Source organism: Hemibagrus wyckioides, linkage group LG09, assembly GCF_019097595.1.
Source record: "Hemibagrus wyckioides isolate EC202008001 linkage group LG09, SWU_Hwy_1.0, whole genome shotgun sequence".
NCBI lineage: Eukaryota > Metazoa > Chordata > Actinopteri > Siluriformes > Bagridae > Hemibagrus > Hemibagrus wyckioides.
In genome coordinates, this window is record NC_080718.1 from 19,681,963 (window position 1) to 19,708,527 (window position 26,565).

A 26,565-nucleotide genomic window follows, 5' to 3' on the forward strand; every position below is an offset into this window, starting at 1 on the left:
CTTTTAAAGAACCCTTTAAAGAGAAATTCAATGAAGATGTGTGTGTGTGTGTGTGTGTGTGTGCGCACAAACATGAAATTTTCTGCACCAACTGCTACACTACTTTGAATGTAAAGCAGTCACAGATCCATAGGCTTTAATGTCTTAAAGCGTAATTATTTCTCCTCATACTATATAATGCTTTTTATACAGTTTCAATTTAAGAGAGAAATCTTTGATAAGAAATATAAAATAATTCTTCCAAGAGACCTTTCATATAGGCTCTTATATATTTCATACAGCATTTTTGTTTTATGGTTTTTACATAATTAATGTTTCCATCATCTAAAAATGATGTCTATGGTACAATCAAGTCCGAATGAAATGTCTGCTTTCTTAGGTGCATTAGGTGCATCTGACTGATTTTTGCATGCATGCTCCCGTGCATGCTCTCCCATAATCCTGTGTGTCGTCCGGTCTGATAAAAAAAATATGGTGGCCAACAAAAAACAGAGAAGATTAGAGTGGACAGATAAGCTACTTGTATATATTTTGGGTTTTATTTCTAGTCAGGAATACTTATTTTTCCCTAACAGAAGGTGATTATGTCTCGACTAACTTGACTTTTTATGTCTTGACTAAACAGACTTTTAAATTTAATGACTGTTATAATATGTTTGTAGCGTAAGCAGTGTGATGATATATGCTGCCTCCCACGCCTGTCTCAAAACATTCACTTACAGGTACCTTCATAGATATAGAATCATAACCAATTTACGACAACTCACAGCTCCAAGCCCCCTGCCGTGATCCCGAGCTCAGGTTACAGTCTACACTGAGAAAGGAATATGTAATCAGTCAAAAAAAAATAAAACATACGCAGACATAAAAATAGTACATTTCTCAACAAAACATTCTTTCATATATTTGAACAAGTTTCTAATGACTAGAGTGGATGATGCAGAGTGAGCGGGATCACTTCATGTAGTATTAATGTAAACCGGTTAAAGTGTAAAACCTCTCGAAGGATCTGGGCCCTGACAGGAAATATAACTATAGTAATTAATTGAGGACAATTAAAACAGAAAAGCACCAGTGGTGTGGGTTCGATTCTCATCTTAGTGTTGGAGTTAATTCATGGCTTCGAAAATACGTGATTGAATCATGCTGGATGCGTCAATGTCACTATGTGAAACTGACATATGGATATGAATCATATATAATCAACAAGCTTTTTTTTCCCTCTCAGTGGGAGTTTCTGTGCGTCTCTGCATGGGTTTCTTCCAGGGTCTCTGGTTTCCTCCTGTTGATCGACTGGCTACTTTAAATCACTCCTAGATGTGAATGTGTGTGTGTATGCTGACCTGCAGTTGTGTCCCATTAAGTTCTTGCCTCGTGTCCAGCATTCCCGAGACATTCTCCGGATCCTCCACAACCCTGACCGAGATAAAGCAGTTACTAAACACAGATAAAGCAGAATATGACAGCGAGGCTTCAAAGCAGCTGCTTTCTATTTCATGTGCACTTGATATTGGGTGCATGCCTCAGTCAGGTGTTAACAGATGTGCGAAATGGCTAAATGCAATGCAAAGACAGTTCTAGCTACATAAATTGACTGGCAGATATGACAGAAATGTACGTTATATTCTCATTTAAGATAATAATACTACTACGGTACGGATAATACCAGACATTCTTAAGCTGTCCTTTCATGCCTATGCAATCAGTTCCCTAATTCCCTAAAATCTAAGCAGGTTTGCAGCACAAACAATTGTGACAGCACTAGGACTGGTAAATTGCTCTTTTGAAACACATAAGAACATTAAATAATCTCTGAAGTTACGCTACTGCAGACTGAATAAACATCAACGCACACCTTTAACAGATATTCAGCTTTTAAACACAAAAGCTGAACTGCAAATACAAGTCTGAGAGCACTAGTAAAAATACTTTTATTCAATTGCTGCTTAGGTGTTGGTCAGATATTAAAAGCAGTATGCTGATATGTGTTTGACTCTTTTTAGCAGAGGGCAGAAAATGATTTTTTTGTCTGTTTTTATTCAGCATTGGATTTATTTATTGCTTCAAGAACGTGTAGTTATTTTTTATTTTAATAAGTATTTTTTTTGACCTACCTTACTAGGGGCAATTCTTAAGTGCTTTAAGGATTTGTAGGTTTTTTTTCTTTTATAAATATTTCTGTTTTTATCTACCGTACTAAGCTCAAAAATATTCACAGAAATGTTTAAAAAAACAACAACAACAACCCAAATGTTTAATCTTCTAAGTAAATGGTGATGTCAAACCCATTTCTGCTCTCTGAGATGCCCCAAGCGCTTGTTCCTAAATATCTAAAATTTGGTGTTATCTTCAACCACCAAAATTCTGTGTAAGCTTATGTGAAGATAGACACATCTCACGTTGAAAGGCAACAGTGTCTTGACTAATTTCCTATCAGACTTGCAGAGATAAAATAATTCATTTGTTTATACTGATTGAAAGTGTCAGATGAGTGGATTTCGTCCGAGTCCTGGTAAAAAGGGTTAAGGTTTGTTGCTGTAGGTATGCTGAGGAACTGTGGAATGCGTGAGTCTACACTCCCTAACTGCGGGGCCAAGACTGTAAGCGAGGCTCGCAGCACACTTCACTAACCGCACGTCTGCGCATCATTCCTTTGAAAAGTTTGTCAGTGTGACAGCGTCACAGGGGTTTTTGACGCCGTCTGTCATGCTAAAAATCACGCCTGCTTCTGTCGCCGTCAGCTCTTATCACCACTCATTCCTTAAGTTTGTGCTTGCAAATATTCTGCCAAATACTACCACCTCCCGCCCCCATCCGGGAGAGAATATGAAAGTGTGAAATAATCTCTTTCTCTCGGTTTTATCTAGGAGTCATCCTTCATCCCAGTGCTCAAACACTCAGGATTTTCATCAGTCACTCAAGTGGAAAGGAAAAAAAAAATAAGAAGCACATTAATGTTTTGATGTTCATCTTCTCGAATATGAACCAGCGTGACAACCTTAGCGCTCTGATTCTTTTAATATCTCCCAGAATTATTTCATTTCACCTCGGGTTAAATGGTACTGTCAGAACATGACTGCATGTGAATTTGCTGCATGCTGAAAACAATGATGAGGGGATGCGGGGGAGGCGTACGTGTGTGCTTTAATTGCATTACAAGACAAACATTTAGGAGCATAATACAAAATAGCGGAGGCACGATTTTACAGAGCGCAGCCGCATAAAAACACAGTGCCTCAGATCAATTTTGGCATATCCATCACAATGCCCTATCAGCGAGGTGCAGAGTAACCTGATTTAAGGCTGATTAATTGGATTTGTAGGAGGGACACAGAGGGGTGGAGGGGCTCCCAGACAAAAACAAAAGCCTGAGATTAATCGCTCGCCCGCGCCATAACGCTGCTTAGAAAAGCCAGTCTTGAAACAGTTCTTCGACGAAGAAACGATTGCACGATTTCGCACATAACTTGCTGCCACCGGCGATGCTTTCCCTCCAACTCGGCTTGTCAGGTGTAATCATTTTGTTCAGCTTAATGTTTTATGCAAATGCACTCGGGGGTAAGGTTAGGGTGCTGCCAGGGTGGAGGATTTGTTGTTTAACGTGTGTTGTTTTTTCAAGTGCTCACAAAATATTTGCACTTCTCTGAACGTTGCCCTGATTATTTCCTGCTTGCATCTGTGGGGTTTTGTCTTTGCTGCGTGTGTGTGTCTCCGGTGGGGATCACAGAGTGTGTGGCACATCACAAAACCGCCAGCAGCGTAGCTCCCCAAACCCACTGGAGAGAAGAGGAAAGTACAGGACTACAGCGTACCTAAACACCCGCTTCCTTTATTATACACACCTTACACTATATAACACAGGGTGCATGCTTCAGTCAGCTGTCAACACGTGTGTAATGACTAATTTAATAACACTTCTACACACATAAATGCTTTTTTAATTATTATTTTTAATCTAATGGCAGAAATGACAGAGTTATTACCACACATATTTTCATTCAAGATAATAATAATACTTCTAAGGTACAGATAATACCAGACCAGTCTGTTCATGCCTATGCAATCAATTCCTAATGCCCTAAAAATCCTAAAAAGCAGGTTTGCAGCACAAACAATTGTGACAGCACTAGGACTGGTAAATACCTCTTTTGGAACACATATAAACATTAAATAAACATCACGCTCAACTAATCGACCTTTAACGGATTAGTTTGTTAAGCTCTTGCAACACAAAAGCAAATTCAACAAACTTCTAGACTCGCATTTACTTTGTATCTGGACTTTTCCTATTTCTCTCTGTTTTTGTTCATTCCTGTGACTTCTATAGTGCATTTGCATGTTTTCTACTTGTATGCATATTCTCAATAAATACAGTATATCTATGCAATCTTCATTATAAATTACATTATTGACAAGAACTTGAGCAAAAAAACAAATCTTTGTACTGTTTACATGAATTTCAGGGTTTGTATTTGATATGGAACCTTTCTGCTTTACTGACAGGGTGAACTCAATGGCATGGACTCCAACATTTGTGGAAAAAAACCTTCCGATCCATTTTAGACCAAATCCCAAACGCATTTTTCAAGAGCACAGATTATGCAAGAGGGAAAATCTGACTTTTGGTAGAAAACAGTTAACGTGGTCATTATCACACATTTGCTTAGATTGAAACAAAAAAACTAGAAAGAGTGCAGAATCATGGATATAAATCATTTCCCTGTTTTAAATATTTCAAAATGATTTCTGTTTATTTCCAATTTTAAAAAAAAATAATAAAAAAACCATAAAAATAAAAATCCCAGATTTTCAATGTGGTCTTTATTCACTATATATATATATATATATATATATATATATATATATATATATATATATATATATATATATATATATATATATATATATATATACATATGTATGCTCACTGCACAGGATATGACATAATGACACTGTAGACTACAAATCCAGAGAACATAAGGAAGTCCTTTGAGACATTTTGGTAGTTCTTTAACATTAATTTTGAATATATTTATATATTAAACTATAAGTATAAATTATCGCAGATTATCTGACTTGATAAAGGTGCCAGATTAAGATGGTTTGGACATGTTCAGAGGAGGGAGAGTGAGTATATTGGTAGGAGAATGTTGGACATGGAACTGCCAGGCAGGAGGCAAAGAGGAAGGCCAAAGAGGAGGTATATGGATGTAATAAATGAGGATATGAAGCTAGTGGGTGCAAGTGTTGAGGATGCAGAAGATAGGGATAGGTGGAGAGAGATGATTCGCTGTCGTGACCCCTGAAGGGAAAAGCCGAAAGAAGAAGAAGATCTGACTTGATACCCATAAAAGGTATTTATTCAGACACCATTCTCTATCTCTCTACAAAAAAGCATCATTTAGGGAATACATTTTAATATATTTAATTTATCTAACTAGATGTAAAACGTGACTGTAAATGTGGATTTTTTTGCCTTTCATATAAAATTATAAAATTTACATTTATTCAATAAATAGCTCCTGGCAGCCCTAAACCGAGCTGACCTACCTATTCATACGAACTAAAGCTACAAACTAAACTTCCATATCATTCATATTCAGTCCACTCCACATAAATAAGAAAGGTAATCAGCCAGAAAAAATCAATGCAGAGGAAAACTAGAGGCAGGGAGCATGTGTAACATAGCCCCAGGTCCCTACAGTGAACACCTGCCTTTTTGGACTTTTATTGGCCTATATCTTTTTTATAGTTAATCGTCATCATCATCATCGAAGGACATCTAAAATCCTAGAATAATGTCAGTGTCGAGGAAGCCAGCGATCCACTGAAGGTAGTCCTCGCCTGAGGTTTTGTTTTTTTTCTCCCTCCTCACACCAGCCTTAATTTGCTGCCAGATGCAATAAAGGGATGTAGCCGATGGAGGGAGAGCGACTTTCTTATCTACAGAGTGATATTCTCTGCCTGGGTCTTTTATCACCTTTAAAACCCAGCACACTTTAATGCAGTGCACTGAGCCTTATTGAGCTGGAGCTAAACGATTCTCTTCCCGCTGCCCCCCTTTTCACTCTGCCAAAGCTAGAGCCTTTAAAGTACTTTTTTTGCAGCTCAGTCTGACAGTTTAAAATTATTTATCATTATTTCATCTTAACCGGCGATGATGTTGCCAGGCAGTTATGGGAAATTAAGCCGTGAAATGAGTCTTCAAAAATGGCTGGGTGCAAAAAAAGGCGTCACCTCTGCCTGTGTGGAGTATAGCGTGTGCCCTGTGACAGAAAGCAAGAGCCAAAGTACTTTTAAAAGACCAGGAGAAAACATAAGATGTGGAGAGAGAGAAAGGAAGAGAGGTAGAAAGGACGCAGCAGGGCAACAATTCTGAGCTGATATTTGGGGATTAATTTATGCTATTATAACCTGCTTTTACATTTACTTACTCCGAGAGGCACCATTCAACCGTAAAAAAGACAAAACAACCTCAAAGACAAAAAGCCCTCAGCAGAAACTGCTCACTTACTGTACAGCAGGTTATATTTAACCAGCGGCGTGTTTACTTGCTAGCAGTTAATGTCAATTCTGGATTTCAGTATGTTTACCCATGACGTTTTGACCTGAGATATTTATAGTACGTGTAGTAAAAAGTTTCAGGAGAAAGTTTCAGGAGTAAGGTTTCTCATCTGTAAGAGGTGAAGCACTAAATATATCTGATTGGTCAGAATTGAAATAATATTTTATTTATATTTAAGTTTATATAAATTTAATCGTTTTTTTTAATTTATTTAAGTTTATATTCTTAAGTATACAGCTCTGGAAAAAAATAAGAGACCACTGCAAAAATAATGAGTTTCTTATGTGTTTTTCTTACAGGTCATGTATTGGTGAGATGAACAGTTTTGTTTCATTTTTTGTGAACTGCTGACAATATTTCTCCTAAATTTAAAATATAACTATTGTTATTTAGAGTGTATATTTAAAGGAAATGACAACACATCAAAATAACCCAAGATCATGCAGTATTTGCAGAGCTTTAATAACTCAAATAAAATCTGCATGTGTTTTGGCTCCATGCTCTCCACCAGGTTTTCACATTGCTGTTGGGGAACTTTATACCACTCTTTTTGCAAAAAAGCAAACAACTCAGCTTTGCTTGATGGTTTGTGACCATCCATCATCCTCTTGATGACATTCCAGAGGTTTTCAATAGGGTTCAAATCTGGAGATTGGGCAGTGGTCTCTTTTTTTTTTTTCCAGAGCTGTATATACCCTTTCTATAAATCACTCACAGGGATCTAAAGCATCGGGCTTATAAAAAAACATAAAAAAAATAAATAAATAAAATATAATAAAATAAAAACATAATAGTTGAATAAGATAAAAACATAATTTTCGCCAATAAGAAAAGTTTTTTTTTCTGGATGCAGCTCCAGTGTCAGTGCTTTCCTTTACATGTTCTGATGTATAGGAAAGAAAAAATATATAGTAATATAGACTATATATATATATATATATATATATATATATATATATATATATATATATATATATAAATCTACATAGCTAGGTAATAATGTCTATATAACTATGTGATAAGAGAAGCTAACATGCCATTCTGCCATCATTAATACATTTTCAGAACTATAATCCTTCACAACTGCTGTGGTAGGAGCAGAAAAAACTTTCAGGATGTGCTGTTACAGGAAACTTCTGGGTGTCATTGATTATTTTCTAACAGCATGTCTTAAAGTGTTTTATTCCCTGCTCCCTCACACACACACACACACACACACAATAACCACACAGACTAACAGACACAATATCTTGACTTTAGTTATTTGCCACATCAAATTGCCTGTCATAAATGTTTATTAGCATTTTTCCAAGCTCTTCTTTTTCACGAGTCTAAGGCAGAAAATCATTTTCAGTGAGCAATGATGATGCGGGGATGTGGAGCTCAAATATGTGCGTAGGCCTATTTCATATTTAGCTCTGATCACGATGACAATTAGGCAACAATGCTTCACACAAAAGAAACATTTCATTAAAATATTAGAACCATACAAGCTGCTGATTATTCCCCTGGGAGTATGACAAAAGGGGGAAGGAGAAAATAACAAAAGGATGCAATTAAAACCTTTTTTTATATATTTGTGAGGCAGTGTCTGTCCCTCTCATTAGGAAGTGGATTGGGTTCTCGCTAAGCTGAATCCCATTACGATGACCTTTACTCATTACTTCAGCATTACGGCATGAGACACATTCCTCTTTTCTAATCATAATGAGGAGGCCAATATACAGACTAATACATAATCTGATCAGGGGCCTCAGTCTGCAATTAAAGGGACCTTTTTAAAGTTCACCTCCATTACAGGCTTGAAGCACTGTGAATGACGCAGTGGCTGGAACTTAATAACAAACATGCAGCCGTTAATTATTGCCTGTGTTTGTGCGGCTCAAATGGCTTTGAGCTTTTCGAGATATGTTCCCCAGCGGTGACTCTGACACACTCGTAGTAAAACATATCTTAGCTAATTTAGTTAATTTAGCTGAAATCATAGGCAGGTGGGCTAACTTAAACATACGGTTGACATATTTGTGAGTTTCGCTAGAAAGTGCGAAGAAAAGGCACTTATTACACTGTCAGGGAAGTTGTGGTACAATTCCTGCACATGGCTGATAGAAAATGATTTCAAATTACAGGGATGTCAAACTCTGGACATTTTTCACTGTCATGATTTACTGATAGAGGATTTATTATGCAGACTCTAACACCTGGCTTCAGCACTGTTTCAACATTAATGACAGTGAGGAATATTAGATATGAGCAGACTACTGTACTCAAACAGTAATCACTACCGGAGCAGCCATTATCAACAGCGCTAAATCCACAGCAGGATCAGAGTGGCTTAAACTACCTAGGGTTAAAAAACTGGTTCTTAGTTTCAATAATTTAAAAAAAAAAATGTTAAAAAATCTCACGACGATCTCGAGAGCTTGTGTTTTATGCCATATGATACAGTAATACAGCTTGGCATTACAGCTAACAATACAGGCTTAAAAGGATTTAGCAAGATTTGTCTCAAAATATCTAAATATGATAATATAATCTAAAACGAAACATCTCCAGATAAAAAGCTAATAGCCTGGTGTGACTTCTACTTAATATGCAGCTCCACTGATTATTCATTAAAAGACATCATAGTACCATTCATTTGGTTTGTACTGGCTCACAATATCAAGGTTTGTCACCTATGTAAAGTCATTGTGAAGTGGACAGAAGCAAAACAAGCTAATCCGCAGAAACTGGAAGGTGCTTCAGAAATAAACCGTATTATCATTCATTCATCGTCAGTAGCTGCCTTATCCTGATCAGGCTTGTGGTTCATCTACAGCCTGATGTATGATTCATCAAGACGCATGAATATACACTGGATGGGTTTATACGGGATTGGATACACACAAAAATTCCCACATTCACTCACATCTAGTGGAAATATAGCAGATCAATTCCACCAACCAGCATGTTTTTAGGGATGTTGGAGGAAACCGGAGAACCCAGAGAAAAAGATAAATTGATAATAATAATAATAATAATAATAATAATAATAATAAAAATAAATATATATATATATCACATATAATCATACATAATTATATAATAATATATAATTATATATATATATATATATATATATATATATATATATATATATATATTATATTATTATAGTTAATAATAAAAATTATAGCAATGTGACATCTAGATGAGGACGGGTTCCCTTTTTTCCTCTCTTAATATCGTCTCAACATTTGCCAATGTTGCCTCTGGCTCACTCATGAAGGATAAATTTAAAACGTATAATTCATATCCTTAATATATATTTCTCTAAAGCTGCTTTATTGTTAATATCACTAGATGAATAAAACGGAATTGAATTACTATTATTATTATTATTATTATTATACCTTTATTATAACTTTATTATTACATTATTATAACATCATTATAACACCGACTTTCCCAAAGCAACACACAGGAAAATTGTAAAACTGAATGTACTATTGATGTTTTTTGCTTCAGGATTTACTGTAAACACTAAATATAGAAGCATTACATAGTACAGCTATAAGTATTAAAATCCTCCAATTGGAAAAAGGCTGAGCTCTTTTCACCACAATCATTTCAAACAAGCTTTGAAGCTGGGGGGCCTGCTGAGGGCACGAATGCTTTTAATCAAAATGTCGTCATGCCACACAGGCTCCTTTCACGAGGGCCATGCAGACATCAACTCGACATGGAGACATTTCTCTGACAGCATGCAATATTAATATCCAACTAAAACTGTGGGAATAATTAAATTTAATTGGTCCATTCCCGTGCACATAACTCTCTCATACACACTGCTCTGTCACTATAACAAAAGTAAAAGTCACTCTTACACTACAATAGAGAGCAACGACTCTTTAAATACGTTTGCTATGGTGCACAACCCTTGATGGGCCGACAAAACCTCCGAGAGGGGCGAGCTCCTTTGCTGTGTTTACGGTGCGAGAAATGAGACAAAACTGTGACCAAATTCCTCACACTTCCTCCTTTCCACACCTCATGGGCCAGTGGGTTTGGGTCAGCCTGCGCCACTGCTCTGTGGAACTTTGGCTGTGTGCCTCCTCACCCCTCCACAGGTGTTTCCCATTGCTGACTCGTACTCTCTTCACACACACTGAAGAGCAACATTGTTTTAAGTGTGAGGAGTGTAGGCCCCCTGCAGCAGGCACTGACAGGCCCAGAAGCCCATGTTTATCTGTATGCATAAAACCACACTGCACTGTCTACTCTACACAGACACAAGGGACGGCACATGGTTTTAACATTAGTGCAACTTTTACGGGTTGGAAAGAACCTCGTCTGGTCCTTTGACAATTTCAAATGGGCATGGCTGAAGATGCAAACAGAGCACAAATTGTCTATATCTCTGGAGATTTATCCTGGTCAGAGTTGCGGCGGATCCGAAGCATATCCCTAAATGGGACACACCCTAAAAGGGATTGCAGTCCATCTCAGGGCACCATGCACACACACGTTCATTCACACCTGGGGCATTTTAGACTAGCATGGTTTTGGGAGGTTGAAGGAAAACAGAGAATCTGGAGACAACCCACACAGACAAAGAGAGAACATGTAAAACTCATACGCTGACAAAGTCAGTCACCACACTGAAAACGTACTCCCAATCACGCTGCTCTTAGGTTCAGCGCTCAGGCATTGCGTTTTCTCACGCGGAATTTCACTGTTATTGTCACATTCATGTGAAGTCTCGGAAAGCTGCGGGGTATTTACTCTTACTACAATGCAAACTACAGACGAGTGACAGGTAAAGGAAAAATCAACATAAAGTTTCTTTGTAAGCTATTCAGTGCACACTGTTATTACACATTCCATTGCACCTTGGCACCAATTCTACAAGCGAACCCAATCCGTGCCAGCAAAATGCCACCCACAGCATTAAAAAAAAAAGAAACACGGGAACACCTCAGTGCAGAGGACTTGTTGAGGACATGGTGAAGTATGACTCATCTGTGGGTTTTGCAGCAATGAACTCTCAAATGTGCAAGTGTGTACTGCACTGCAACCCAACTGTAATATCCCTCTCCAAGTAGCTGGGCACCAATTCTTCTCACTGATAGTCTGATCACATCCTACTTCAACATTTAAATGTAAACCACAGTTTCCAACTCTGTTTACTGCCTTTCCTATAGATAGAAGTAAAGATATCACTTTAGTCGTTGTTTCTGTTTAAACACAGGCAGCTAAGCAAGTTCTACAGTCACTTCAATGCTTTCACTTTGTAAGGTGAGATCAGCTTCTCAGAATCTTATACATGTGACCAAATGTGGTACGGGATTAATGTTTAATTTTATCATTTTATACCAATGGTATTGGATGCTTGAATGTGATTGGTCGGAAAGTTTCAAGAATATTAATTCATTTCTACAGTAAAAACCCATCTACAGCAACCTGTATGGCAGACAACCTCCACAACCTACTGTAACGTTTGTAATCAACAGATAAACAGATAAATATAATTGTTCGATTATTTTTGACTCAAGTGTCGGTGCTTTGTAATGGTCAGTACGTTTTCCGCCACACGAGAGACAACAAGACAGAGGACCTTCTGCTTTCTCGGTAACATTCGGTCTCAGTACTCGAAACTCGACGCAAATTTAATTCCATTTATTGACTTCAACAGAGAGAAAACACCGAAGATGGTGAGGGAGCTACTGTTTATAGCCACTATAATGTAAGTGATAACTTGTTTTGTGGACATTGTGAAACATTAAATGCAACTATAAACAGTTAGAAAGTATAAATGTCATTCATTAATAAATACAAATTGCATTAGCTGGCAAATCACTGTGGTGTAAGAGGTATAAATACTGCACGCCAGCTGAGATTGAAGAGAAAGGATAATTTACACAGTTGTCTTGGGTTTTCATGTATGATTAAACTGTGACATATACAGCACCATTAAAAATAAGTAAAATTGCTCGTTTAGTCACAGTGCTTTTCCTGTATAACGTCATGAATCATGACTTTTTTTATTCCGAAGAAAAAACAGAGTTTGGTAACGATAACATTGCATCTAGAAACCTAACCGAACTGAACTAAAAGTTTTTTTTCGGGTCAGCTGGGCCTCTGGGGAACCTATAAAGGTTTTATGTAGAATACTACAACAGAGCATTTTCCTATCAGAGAGCGTTCCAATGTCTTTAAACAGAGGAGGATCTTTACATCTCCAAGGAACTCCTTAGAAACCTAATTTTATGAGAATGTCAAGCTGCACAATACACGCAAATTCACTCAACTTTATCTGTGGACTAAAATAATTCACACCAGCAAGATTAATTACAGGAGAAAAGAAAAAAAAAATTGCACAAAGAAAACATATCTGTAATTAGCCAAAATGATCACAGAACATTAAAAATAAAGGTGGTTTGTAGGAATTTTGCACAACCCAACAGTTAGATAATAATTAAGAAGCAATAAACTAGGCAGCCTTGGACACATGAAAATTTCTTTCAGTATTTATTTTAACAAAATGTGAAACATACCTTAGAATCTACAGATAATATAACCCACATTCACGTGTGTAAAACAACAGCAGCTACACCAATAATCAAGTAAAGACCAGGCACTGGCTAATAGCACATGGGAATATCATTGTTTTCTCTGCAGTTTGGATGAATCATTAGTTCACCTCTGAATGCCTATAATGTGGATAATTGCGGGACAGCTGCTTCCTTGCTACGACGGTGTCAAAGATACAAGGATCCACTGTAGGCGGTCGGCTCCTGTTTTAGCCACCTACCTTTCAAGTGCACTCACAACATATAGGCAGCACCTCTGACACGGCAGTGAAAGCAGGAGCGCCTGACTGAGATTGCTCGGTAATTCTGGCCACATGATTGACTTTATGATCACTTTAGTAGCGCAACCAGTCGTTATGCTTTCAACCCATGCCAAAAGTTTCCTGTGAGAAAGTGATGGGGAATTAGGAGGGGATGGGTGGGGGGCTAAGAGGGGGTGATGGTGGGCTTGGGGATTGCATTCAAGCACTCTGTCGAAGAGCGTGTAAAGCCATTCCTTCGCAGACCCTCCTTCGTACACTTTTAATGGCACGGAATTATTGGCCTGGGTGGAAAGCAACCACCGTCTTGGTTTAAAGCACCATACGTTGACAGGAGTGACACGGCCATTTTCCTGTGCTCCATTAGTGCAGAGAAGGGCCAGCCCTAGTGCTCTTAAAAGGCCTGAGTTTGAACGTGATCGCCTCCTTCGCCATTATCCTCTGATGGCTGTTATTTTCATATTGACAAATTGGTAAAACTGTCAGGCGTGTCATACTAGTGTTTTATATGTTCTGTATGGAAAAAAATTCTGTTGCGTGTGTGACACCTTATAAAAATCATACTGACAACATGGCTGCATATTAAACCTTATAGAAGCCGCTCATCTTGCGGGGTTGTAGAAGGAAAAAGTAGGATTAAAAGGTCGTTTTTACCTACTGTAAACAGATCTTTGATTTGATTTGGTACATGGTGGATTACTTTGTGGTGTGATTGATGCTATTTATTATTATTTCTGGACAAATCATTTACAGTAAATTCATTTGAATTTGTTGCGATCCCTTGAAGTGAAAAGTAATTAATGGAGAAAAAAATGCTGCATTAATAACTTTTAATGCGGAGATTCTGGCAGCTGCCTGATGGTTTTGAGTTTTATTTATAATGAAATCAGACACGCGGGATTTCGGAGACCCTGAAACCCTGACAGTGAAATTCTCTGCTGGTTTATATGCAAGCATTGAAGAGTAATAACGCACCTTTCAGCAGGAAAACTCCACGACTGTGGGCTCCTGTCAGAAGAGAGCTATGGGAAAGCTCCGCTCCTTGGAGAGTACAGAGATGCACCGGTGGGTTTGGATCTACAGGACGTGTGTATATGTTTGCATATGTCCATGCATGCATGTTGGAGAATTGGGTATTCATCACCAGATGCTTTCAGAGCAGCACATCATTAAAGTTTCCTCGTCAAAAACAGAAAGACATTGTTCTTCTGGAGCTATCTGCTATTTCTATTTTCTTCTGCTTCTCTTCCTGGCACATGTGTTGGCAAGTGAGACTTTCTTTTACAGCACAACTCCACTGGCTCTCTGACAGCACAGCAGCTCCAGAGATGGTGCATTCTGCTCCTGTCTAAAGGGACCCAGCCTCTCTTTCATAAATCCCTCAAACATGTCTGCAGCATTTCGAGACGACATCATTAATGTTGCACTGAAAACGCCAGCGCCAGTCCAAAGCGAGGCTCAGGAGCGCCACAGAGTCTTCTGAAACTGTACATCAGCGTATGAAGGTTTGGCAAACCCATCGCCTCCACAGGCTCTTATACCAACTGGAAAACCCGGGCAGCCCTCAGCAGCAGCATCCCCCGATGAGAGGCTAATCCGTAATTACCGCACAGAAATGATTAGTTACTCCAAAGCCTAATAAATTTCATTTAGGCTCTGCAGCTGGCAAGGGAAATGCAGATAAGATGGAACGAGAGGCTGGTGAACCTTTTTGGTGATGCATGATGTAGTGATGCTGCTGAAAAAGTTCTTCCTGCTAGTGTGTCTCAGCAATGACACAGGTATAAAAACAATATCTTAAATACATATAAAAATAACTTCTTGATTATACAAATATGTCAGATTGAAACAACTTTTTACAATTTTAAAGATTAAGTGCAAACTTTTATCCTTAAATTTGGAATTATTAAAAAAAAAAGGAAACGAAAAAAAACCCTTTAATTTTAATATAAAAAATGTATATTAATGAATATGAATATTATGAATATTATCATGATAACCAATATATCCCATAAAAATGTTTTCATGATAATATTATGATATCGTTATATCACTCTGCTCTAATGTAATCTACATTAAATGAACTTCATTTTGAATTCATTTTTGCATTGTTTATTTGCAATTTATTTATTTGTTCCTCCACATAACCTATCAGTGTAAATGTTCCAGGTCTGCATAAAAGATTATTTCCAATTTATGTCACACTTTTTCCATTTGACCCTTGTACTTGTGCTCTTAAAAAATAAGGTGTGTAAAATATAGCATACAAACGTCAGTTTATTAAATCCATATGTACAGACCAGGCACCATGTTCAAATTGTTTTGGTAAATTTAATTTATATTTGACTTTTTCATCATATCATGTGCAACACCACACCATGTGCAATAGGTTCTTAGTTCCCAAGACCCTTTTTTGTACTTTTGTATAAATTTTGTGTATACTGATTATTTCATTTATATTTATTTCCCTTGTAATCTGAAGCAGACTCTGGCAAAAGAATTTCCTTTGGGATTAATAACGTTCTATCTTATCTTATCTTATTTATCTTATCTCATCTTATCTTATCTTATCTTTAAAAAGAAGCCATTTGAGCCAGGACTCCTATGATGTGTTAATATTAATAAGTAAAATTAGGCTCTGAGATACAGTATCTTCATAGGCAGGCTGTTGCTTTAACTGAAAATAAAAAAAAGTCTTACAAAGAGAAAAACATTTGGAAGAAGAAAAGTTGTCCCACCAAAACACAGCCATGTTTACGCCTGGACTGCCAGATCCGCATGTATACACACATGCACATTTTTCACAGCCGCACACAAAGAAACACAAACCGACTGCAAAACGTGGCCTCCTCTATCTGAGCTGCGATCTTGGTTAGCACCATGTGCTAAAGCAAAGTGACAGAGCTGCACTCAGAGCCTTGACTGACTTGTCAGTGTATCTCAGCTCATTAGGAGATATGATGAATGGGCCACTGCCAGCGAACTCATTAAATCACTGCGAATCAGGACTGTACACATGTTTATAATCCGCTATTCAATTAGCACAGTGAAATTAAAAAATGCTAACGAAATAAAGTGGAAAAGGGCATTTTTCTGTTCTGTTCTGTTCTTTTGGCTCTGATACGGTGGGAAGAAAATAGTAGATTGCCAGAGATTTATTATTTCTTTGTTGAGTTATGTCTTTTTATAGCTAAAACAATAAATCTCATTGTGGAGATAAATTTAAACTACAGGAAGTCTCTGCCCTATAGTCAGTGATTGTTCTCTCTCTCCTTTTATTTATTTATTTATTTATTTTTTGCTTTTTATTAATTATTTTAACACTGTTCCTGGTAGGAGAAAAACTCTAAATGACACACTTATAATTCCTTCATTATGACGGCTGCATCCTTTCAGATCAAATTTTGTAAGCAAAAAAAAAAAAAAAAAAAAACTCTTAAGATGTGAAATACACCTAAATTTGTTCAACTCTCTAAAAATAGCTATATAGGAAGAGGATAAAGCTTGTGCAGAAATCTTTCCTTTTCGCAACTCTCTGTCTTGTGAATAAATGAGTTCAAGCGAGAGTACCAGGTGCAAACGCAGGTGCTATCCTGATGGAAAGGTCAACCATTTTTTAAAATGTCACATTATCACGTATTGGGGATGCATTCAATAAAATGCCTTTTAGGAGGCCACTGTCATGAGTTCTGGCCTTTCCCTTAACAAGAGCTAGTTCCAATATGTCATAATCCTAATAGGCAAATTGAGGACATGTGGTACCTTAAGCTTCACATTTATAAAACCCTACAAATTAAGGTTATAATAATAACAACGCAATCATAACCCAAATAACTGCAACATTTACTTTTTAAAAGTAATACTTTTCCATTTATACCAGTAATACTTTTTCATTTCTTAAAGTAAAAGTATGGTGCTGAAATGGTGCAATAAAAGAGGAGTTAGTTTTTGGCTAGCGGCTAGTGAGGTAGGAGGAGGACGGCAATAAGAGGAAAGGGGAGAAAGAAGGAGACGCTTCAGAGAACGAAGAAGCGACTCCGATACAACAGACATGAAGAAACCGGTTTCTTCATCAGCAGCTAGGCCGTCCTCACCCCAGCCGTAAAGAGTCATTTGGGCCTCCCCCGAGACCAGTAATACTTTTCCATAACTAGCACAGTTATAAATCTCGCCTGTTCTACAATATATATTTCCTCCAGAATCAATTTGCCTTGAAATTCACACCCTAACAAAATAGAAAATTAACTTGGGCTGTAAAAATTAACAAGGTCCGTAAGACGCATTGTAAATGAAGAGCTGCATGACCTCGCACACGTGTACTGACATGCAAGACGCTTACCTATATATTTAACTGTAGAAAAAAAAAAGTCCTTATAGAATGAAATAGTTTATTTTCATAAACTCAGTCGTTAGCGCTTTCATCAGTGCATACGGCAATGCCCGAGAGCATGTCCCGGCATGATGTACGTGTCTAAAGTCTGGCCTCCATTTTCCTCGTCAAAATATTTATCCTCTGATGTGACCCTAAATATCTGCAAGTGCTGCAGTATGTTCAGTGAAATTCTACAACCAATGAAGCAGTTATGTGTTTATTGGAAGTCTCTTTCTCACATACACACACACACACTCTGTCACATGTGCACCTGTGTGTTCATGTAAACCACGCACAGGTCTGAAGGAAGCTTGTGATCTGCGCTTTGTTTTTTTTCCTGCTCACGCGGCTGTAATTAATCTTCATCTAGCACACTGACTTTCAGACATGTCACAACTAAATTTAGATAAGAGCCCTGACTCAAAGACAAGTGAATCTAAAGTAATAAGGATGTAAATATATATAAAAAAAAAACAATTAAAAAAAATCCTGAGTTTTAATGTAGCATGGATCTGCTTGACTTAAAGTGGAGTATTGGGGGGGGGGGGGGGGAGTTCTAAGAGACAGAATGGTAAAAACAAGGCCAGGAGGAAAAGATGGGATTTATTTGCGCAGGGTTTCTGTAGAAGTGAAGGCTCTCCACGGTTTGAAACAGCACGTCTGGGGTCAGAGGTGAACGCTGAAAGCCAACGATCCGGCAAACAAAAAAAGAGAAGTCAGCTTTGTGTGTGGAAATGGGATGTTAATCCTCACGACGTTTGATCAATCTCAGCTAATTTGGATCTTAAAGACTAAGCAAATATATTCATTCTCTGGACACTAGAACAGGTGTGAAACAGTCATGCCTACAACTGGACACAATAGTTTCCTAGCCAGCTGAACCAAATTTATTGTCAATTTACATATATATATATATATATATATATATATATATATATATATATATATATATTATAATATAAGTATTATTATTATTAATTTTATCGTTTAAATTATTATATGAATAAATACAAATAATATATCAAAAAATACTTATAATAATATAATTAAATAAAATCATAATTAATTTTTTTAATTTGACAAAAATATTACACATAAAATTAATAAATTAAAATATCTAAAAATGAAAACATCTTATAAATTACACCCCTTTTTTTATCCGCTTCTATATTTGGCTTTAAATAAATGACATACAATTAAACACATCTCAAACTGGCTCATGGTGCAGCATTGTAATGAATAATGATGGGGATCTTAAATGGCTTAGGAATGAAGGCGACTCTCATCTCATCTCTCTCCCAAGAGGCTTTAGGCACTAGAGGCCAGCGTGCCATCGTCTATACCCCATTTAATTGGTCATTTGACATGAGTGACTTGACTTCACATCCGTGAACTGTCAGCTGAGACGGTTAGCACTCTTCATTATTAGAGGCAGCTTCAAAATTCTGCGCAGCAAAGCACTCATAAATATGATCAATTCAGACCAAATGCTTTTTTTTTTACTTAACAGTATAAAGTTATATGCTAAACACAGCCTCAATTATTAAATTGCACTATGAATATTATTTAAAAAAATTATTTTTTAAATTATTATTAAATTATTTTTAATTTTTTAAATTTTTAAAAAATATAAATATAAAATTTTAAACGTTTGCCATTTTGACATTACGTAAAATCCCATCACAGTGATTGACTGTAAAGTTCAACTTTGCTCATATCTCCTATATGCCGGAAGCATGTTACAGAATGGTGGGTGGATATCCGAGCTGTTCCCCTGCAGCATTTACACTGGGCTTGTCCAAATAATCATACTTGCATTTTAGCACAATTATCAGCATGCCCTATTCCACAGGTCTGATAACATTCTCGCCTGGCTTTCAACGTGTCACTTGGTGAAAACAATGCCTTATTGACACAAGTTACAGCCCCACAATAGATGGCGAGCTTCGGGGTTCCTGTTTTTGTTGACACTGATTAAGCTGCCTATTGAAAGGTAAACCGCTGTGGACACACACACGCATAATTGGACCTTTAGAGCCCTCTGACATGCAATACGACAAATATGTGCTTCAAATATTTGAGTTTGATAACCAGTGGAAGGAGGGCATACACACACACATACACACACACACACACACACACACACACAGAAGCAGTTGAGCTCCAAAAGTCTTTTCCACTACCTCAAACCAGGGAAGGAAAGGAGCTGACTGCCACTAGGGGACAGTAGCAAGTCATGAACGAGAGACAGACAGAGAGAGAGAGAGAGAGAGAGAGAGAGAGAGAGAGAGAGAGAGAGAGAGAGAGAGAGAGAGAGAGAGGAGCCGTGCAGCAAAAACTGCAAACAAAAGACTTTCTTTGTTGCACTCTCAGATAATAACAGAATACAGAAATAGCTACTTGACTGCTTTGCAAAAGATCTTGACAATGCGCCGGCCCATAATGCACAGAAACGGCTCTGCATTTACATAATCACATGAAATGTAAACCAGCGAGTAATACGGCCGGCAGAGGGAAAAGAGGAGGTAGGAAAATCCTGCTTTCCCCGTGGAATTAATATTTCCACTAAAAGCACATTCGGCTTTATAAACCTGCTCGCAACAGTACAGAAACAAATATATTTCAGATTATCTTTTCTTTTTTTTTTTTTTATTTTGCCTGGTTCACTTTATTTCTTTTAGTCACATAAAAGAAAGTTCTAGGCTTCAGTAATAAAACAAGGCTTCATTATGAAGTGCATCAACAAACTAAAATTGGAACTATTTTGGAACCACAATAAATACTCACAAAAATAGACACAACCATTTCTTCTACATTTACTCGAAACCTAACAATAAACACTCTAAAAATAGATGGAACCATTTACAGCATATTAATCCTAAAAACTTCAGAATAAACACTCCAAAAAAAAAAAAAAAAAAAAATTAAATTAAAAAAAAAATAGACATTATATTACATATTGTAATACATAACACGCATGATGCTTTCAGGCCAGCCTTGAAAAATGGCAAACGAATAAAAATCAAACAAATCTAAAAGACATTCAACAAGCAAACATGGAATATATCGACTTGTTCAAACACATATATTTGCATACGCACGCGTCAGCTGATGTTCTCCGAAATTGTTTCTGCGCACGTGGCCTAACCGTAAGAGCTAACACCTCCTTTTACATAACACACCAGATAAACCTGTCACGAAAGCTCCGGGGTCCCTATAGCAACCGAGCACATACACCAAACATGGCTCCTTATCCAGCAATTAAAACAGCATCAGCGCCGAGCCATTCCTCTGACGTCCACCATTACGCTGTGACTGTTAAAAAATGATCACTCCACTATACGCCTATACTGATCCTAGAGCTAATAAAGCGATTAGAATACACATTCCCCTAACACTAAACTCACTGAACATATCATCATGAGAGTGATGTGTGTAAAAATCATAAAACCTGAAGCACATGTGGAATCTGCATTTGTTATCATGAGTGCTTTTTTTTCTTCTTCTTCTTTCTTTTAACCTCCGGACTGAATTTGTCATGATTCACCGGGAGGCATGTTTATTCAGCCGAAAGGAAGAATACACGAAATAATCTGGAAACGTAATCGTCGTCTGTTTGCACTTCATCGTCACGAATATCCGATGCCTTCTTTTTTCCCCCCTGTGATACACTTGAGTGACATTCTGCTGGTTTGAGCTGTAGCTACAGGTTGCTCTGTTAAAATAATTACTATTCTATTATTAGCGGAAATATTTGTGTTATTGTTGCGGAGTGTGAAACGTGGGCTCGGGCGGCGCGGTGCTATCAGCGGGAGTGTACAAATACAAACACATTTGTCAGAGTTATTGACCTTTATCTCTCCACTTTCTTGACAGCCTTCTCCAGTTATTGACAATACAAACACACAGGGCAAAGCGTAACCTTTCATTTACCAAGCCGTCTCTCCCTCTCTCGCTGTCTTTCTCTCCCTCGCTGCCTTTTCACTCGCAATTTGTTTAAATAACACGGCAGACAATGGTACTGTTCATTTCTGCCATTTCTCTTTCTCTCCAAATTTTACTAGATAATGTCATTAGGCAGATACAATGGCGGGCTATTCAGCCCCGAGATACGGAGATATTTCACGTCTTCAGTATGGCTTTGACATGGTGACATTACCGCAGAGTGTCTCTCCCCTATTTGTTTGCTTACAATGTCATAAATATATCATGAATCTTGGATCACTTAACCGAGCCATCCATCCTCCAAGCCTCTCCAACTATCACGTGTTTACATGCACACGCTCTCCAAAAGAACTGGGATGCAGCTGGGATTATAATTGCGAATCCAATCTTTTTCATTGCTACATAAAATCTAAGTGAGACTAAACAACAAAAATCCTTTAAGTGCGTGTAAAATCTGATCCGCTCACTAAGGAGGCGCTAAGGTAATTCACGCTTCCGTCTTTAATGTGAAGCACCACGCAGCCGTATATTCATTTACTGAGCCTAAAAAGACAAGCGCAATGATGATAAATTACGTTCCGAATACTCTAATGATGCTCCTGGAAAATTACCAGCCTCTTTTTTTTTTTTTTCATCGCATCCTTTCTTTTTTTTTTTTTGACGTTTCAGCGTGAAAAATAGCATACATAAAATATGTGCATCCCCACCAGTCAGACGCTCTCTGGGCACTTCAGAGATGAAAATTAAATTTTAAACAATCCAGACCAGTGTTTGGTGACCACGGTTAATCATCAAGAAACAAAGACATCAAACAATATTTGATAATGAGAAAAATGCCTCCAGGATATTAGGAATGGGGGAGAGAAAAACCCAGCGTGAGCCGTGGCGGCAGAGGTAGTGGCAGCCCAGACACTGAGATACACGCCTGCCTGACTGCCTGCCTGCATCTCTCTCTCTCTCTCTCTCTCTCTCTCTCTCTCTCGAATACACACAAACACATGCACACACAGAACAGCGTGCCTATTTTGCAGATTTCAAATTCTCTGTTTTAAGTTCCTGTTGAGATAATTAGAACTCAGTGTGGGAACTCAACAAAGACATCAGTGTTTGGAGAGATGCTGCTTCTTCTTTTTTTTTGAACCACACGCCGCATCACAACTGAACCCAATTATCGGTTCAAATGCCTCGGTGATGACCTCCAGTACACTGTTACAATCGTAATAAATAAAAGAAAGAAAGAAGAGAGTGAAGGTAAAGTTTGCTTTGCATTAAGAGAATGAGGGGGATTTTTTGAGGCATTTCATTTCCACTGAATTTACCTGTGTGGGATAATCAACTGCATCAAACCATACAAAGTAGAAAAATTAAATAAGTAAAAAACATACAAAGGAAAACAAACAAACAAACAAGTGGATAAATAAATAAACAAAGAGAAAAAAATATATGTAAACAAACAAAGCAGACAGATAAATAAACAGAAAGAAAAACATTAAAATAAATAAATAAATAAATAGATTAATAGATTAAATAATTTAGAAAGAAAGAAAGAAAGAAAGAAAGAAAGAAAGAAAGAAAGAAAGAAAGAAAGAAAGAAAGAAAGAAAGAAAGAAAGAAGAAAATGCAAATAAATAAATAAATAAATAAACATGTAAAAAATAATTTAGAAAGAAAGAAAGAAAGAAAGAAAGAAAGAAAGAAAGAAAGAAAGAAAGAAAGAAAGAAAGAAAGAAAGAAAGAGAAAAAATGCAAATAAATAAACAAATAGGAAAAATGCAAATAAATAAACAAATATGATAAATAAATAAATAAATAAATAAATAAATAAATAAATAAATAAATAAATAAATAAATAAATAAATAAAAAAAATGTGCTGAAAAAAAATAGAGAGCAATAGAAGATTTCCAGCCTATTTATGCTTCTTTAAAAAAAAAAAGAGCCATACCGCTATTATTCTCTTATTATTATACTCTTTAAACTTCCTTATGTCAGAGTAATTAGTGCTGAGCAGAAATGGTTGCTTTCGGGGCCACGACTGAAGGGCTGCCCTTTCCTCTCCTTAGAGAGTGTATTACTAGGTTAGACCTGATTGACGCACCGTTAACAGTTTGGAGAAATCTGGGGGCCGTTCTGCAGCTCTGCCACCTCACTCATGCAAATGGCACCGGAGCTTCCCTCTGACAAAGATTAATGAGCCTGTGCTGCAGTCTTTGTTTCAGCTTTCTCCCATTCAGGATGAAATACCATCCAAAAGCATTATCTATCCCCGATTAATCCAATAAATTTCTTCATAATACACATGTTTTTTGAGGCAATTTACAACAAGGGAGGAGGCCATTGTGAGCACAATTACGTTTAATTACTTGGCATCTAATTAGCTTCATTAAATGCTAATAAAATTAATGAAAAATTATTCCTGCTTTAAAATGCTGCCCCAAACACGTCTTGTACTTTATGGTGTAAATTATTGCTATGAAATTACATGGGGTGTTTGTGTGTCAATGATACATTTTTTTTTCTCAATAATTTGATGCTTTGGGTTCTAGCTTACAGGGGGTTAAAATCAGAATTTCAAAACTAAGAATGCGTGAGAGCAGAAACAAAACATTATGTAATAATACACTAGACCAAAATATACAATATCTCCGAAAATTCCTGGGAGAATTGTGAAATACATAAAAGCATATACGTCATTTCTTGAAACATGACTAATGCAATTATATTTGGAAATATAAATCTAAATGAGCAGTAATGTAAATAATAGAAATAACCTGATGAGCAGGATTATTTTTATGCTACCTAAGAACACACACACACACACACAAAGAAACTGCACAAAGCAGAAGCTAGACAGTGCTAGATAGTGCACCTCTCATGCAGGAGGGAATATAATTGCATCCCAGACGTTAAGGTGTAGGGGTGCCATTAGAAACGCAGTGCTTAGCACTACAATAGTGTGCCGAGAGCCGAGGAGCAGAGATCAGTGGAGCGTCTCTTGGATATCACAGGGAAACATCCTTTGCAAATTCATCTCCCACTGTGTGCAGGCTTCACAGCTGGTTAACGGCACTGTGTGTACCACTGGCCTGTTTACATGTCGCCTCTCTCTCTCTCTCTCTCTCTCTCTCTCACTCTCTCTCTCCCCCTTTCTCTCCTCCTCCTCCTCCCAAAAGCCTTACACACACCGCAGACTCTCCGGCCAGCTTGCACCCAAACCCAGCACCTCTGATCCCTGCTTTTAGAGCCATTACAACGCTTTGATTTTATCTTTTTTTTTTTCAAACCACCCCACTACACTGATCCTTTTATGCCTATTACACAGACCGCTTCCCCGACCTCTGATTCTCTGATACCTGAAAGAGGAAACAGACGCAGTCCTGCCTGACCTCAGCCTTTTATATCCACCGACACTAATGCTGCCTTAACATCCCAGATATTTATCTGCTATGCTCAGACTGAGAGCAGACAGTCCTGACCATCACCTCACACACACACGCACACGCAAGACGTGACTACAATCAGGAACGGCACGCCTAAACGAACTCATGCTGTCGGTGAATGCTTTTGAGTTATAACAATTCTAGCACATAAGACATATCATAACATATTTATATTTCTGTGAGGTATTTTTAGGCACACATGAAATGCTGTGTCAGAATTAAAAACAAACTGTAGATTCAAATATCTTAAATACCCTCTTAAAAATAATAAAAATAACACAAAGAAACTGGCAAAGCAAAAAGTTTTTGCCCTGTACTACTAAACCTGAGGGAGATTTTTTTCTTCCGAATCATTTAATGTCACTTCACACTTAACTATGCAAGGCTATTCATTTATTCATAAATATTTAGTATAACTATAGGAAATAAATGAGCTAAATATGGATTTGTTATAATTCGGAATTTCTACAAAATAAAGCAACGTTAGATAGAGAGCAGAACTGAGATGCACTGCACACATTTACACACCTTTAACACTCGTGTTGTAATTCGAGTTCTCTGGAGTCTGGGGAAGTCAGTCTAAAGAAAACAAAAGCATATTAATATCATTTCTAAAGTTAGAGATATTGTAAAGAAAATAACAGAACTGTAATACAGAAATAAGAAAGGATTTCTGACAGCACTAACCTTAAAATGAAAACTCCTCTATGCAGAGTTAAATGTTTAATTACTCCACGCTCTCTCACAGTTTTTTCCTGAATTAAACATTCATAAATTTGTTTCCCCACAAGAAATAAAGAGAAAATGGTGTTTTAAATAGTTTTGTTTTTCCTGCTCAAAAAAGAAAACATATTGGTTAGTGAGATGACTGCTTGCCGGATTAAAATCACTAAGTCACATTAGCTATACAAAGCATTTCTACACATTAACATTGATCTCCATCACTGAGCCTAAAGCCTGACATGATGCCTATAGGCAGGTAAATATTGCACAGTGCATGACATTATTTCATTAAGGTGATTTCATAAAAGGATTTTGCTATCACCAGAAATTAAATTAAACTCCTATGTGGAATATTAGTTCATGTTTAATAATTCTGTCCTTAAAGTAATGATCAAATCTCCTAATATTCTGCTAGCTATTTAAACCTTATTAGTTAAATATATTTTGAGATCGTGTCCTTTCTCGCAGAGAACCAAAATGTATCATGTATATTTAGGATTACATTACTTTCTAAAAATGAATAAATAAATAAAAATAAATAAATAAAAATAATAATAATAATAATAATAATCATCTGCAAACTTTACCTGCTATTACCTCTCCAGGGAGGAATTCTCACTACTCCGCCTATTTTGCTAAGCTTTATTACAGAGTACTGTTTCCGACGAATCAGCTTCGACTTTACTC

General features: G+C 37.1%; 1 long non-coding RNA gene across 1 annotated transcript; it reads right to left on the bottom strand.

Moving 5' to 3' along the window:
* Positions 1 to 393: 393 nt before the first annotated feature.
* LOC131359709 (uncharacterized) lies at positions 394 to 25,913 on the bottom strand. The gene is made up of 4 exons (XR_009205806.1): positions 25,843 to 25,913; positions 25,684 to 25,734; positions 1,344 to 1,416; positions 394 to 814 (listed from the first exon to the last, which is right to left on the bottom strand). It is a non-coding gene; the product is annotated as an uncharacterized LOC131359709 (long non-coding RNA).
* Positions 25,914 to 26,565: the final 652 nt, after the last annotated feature.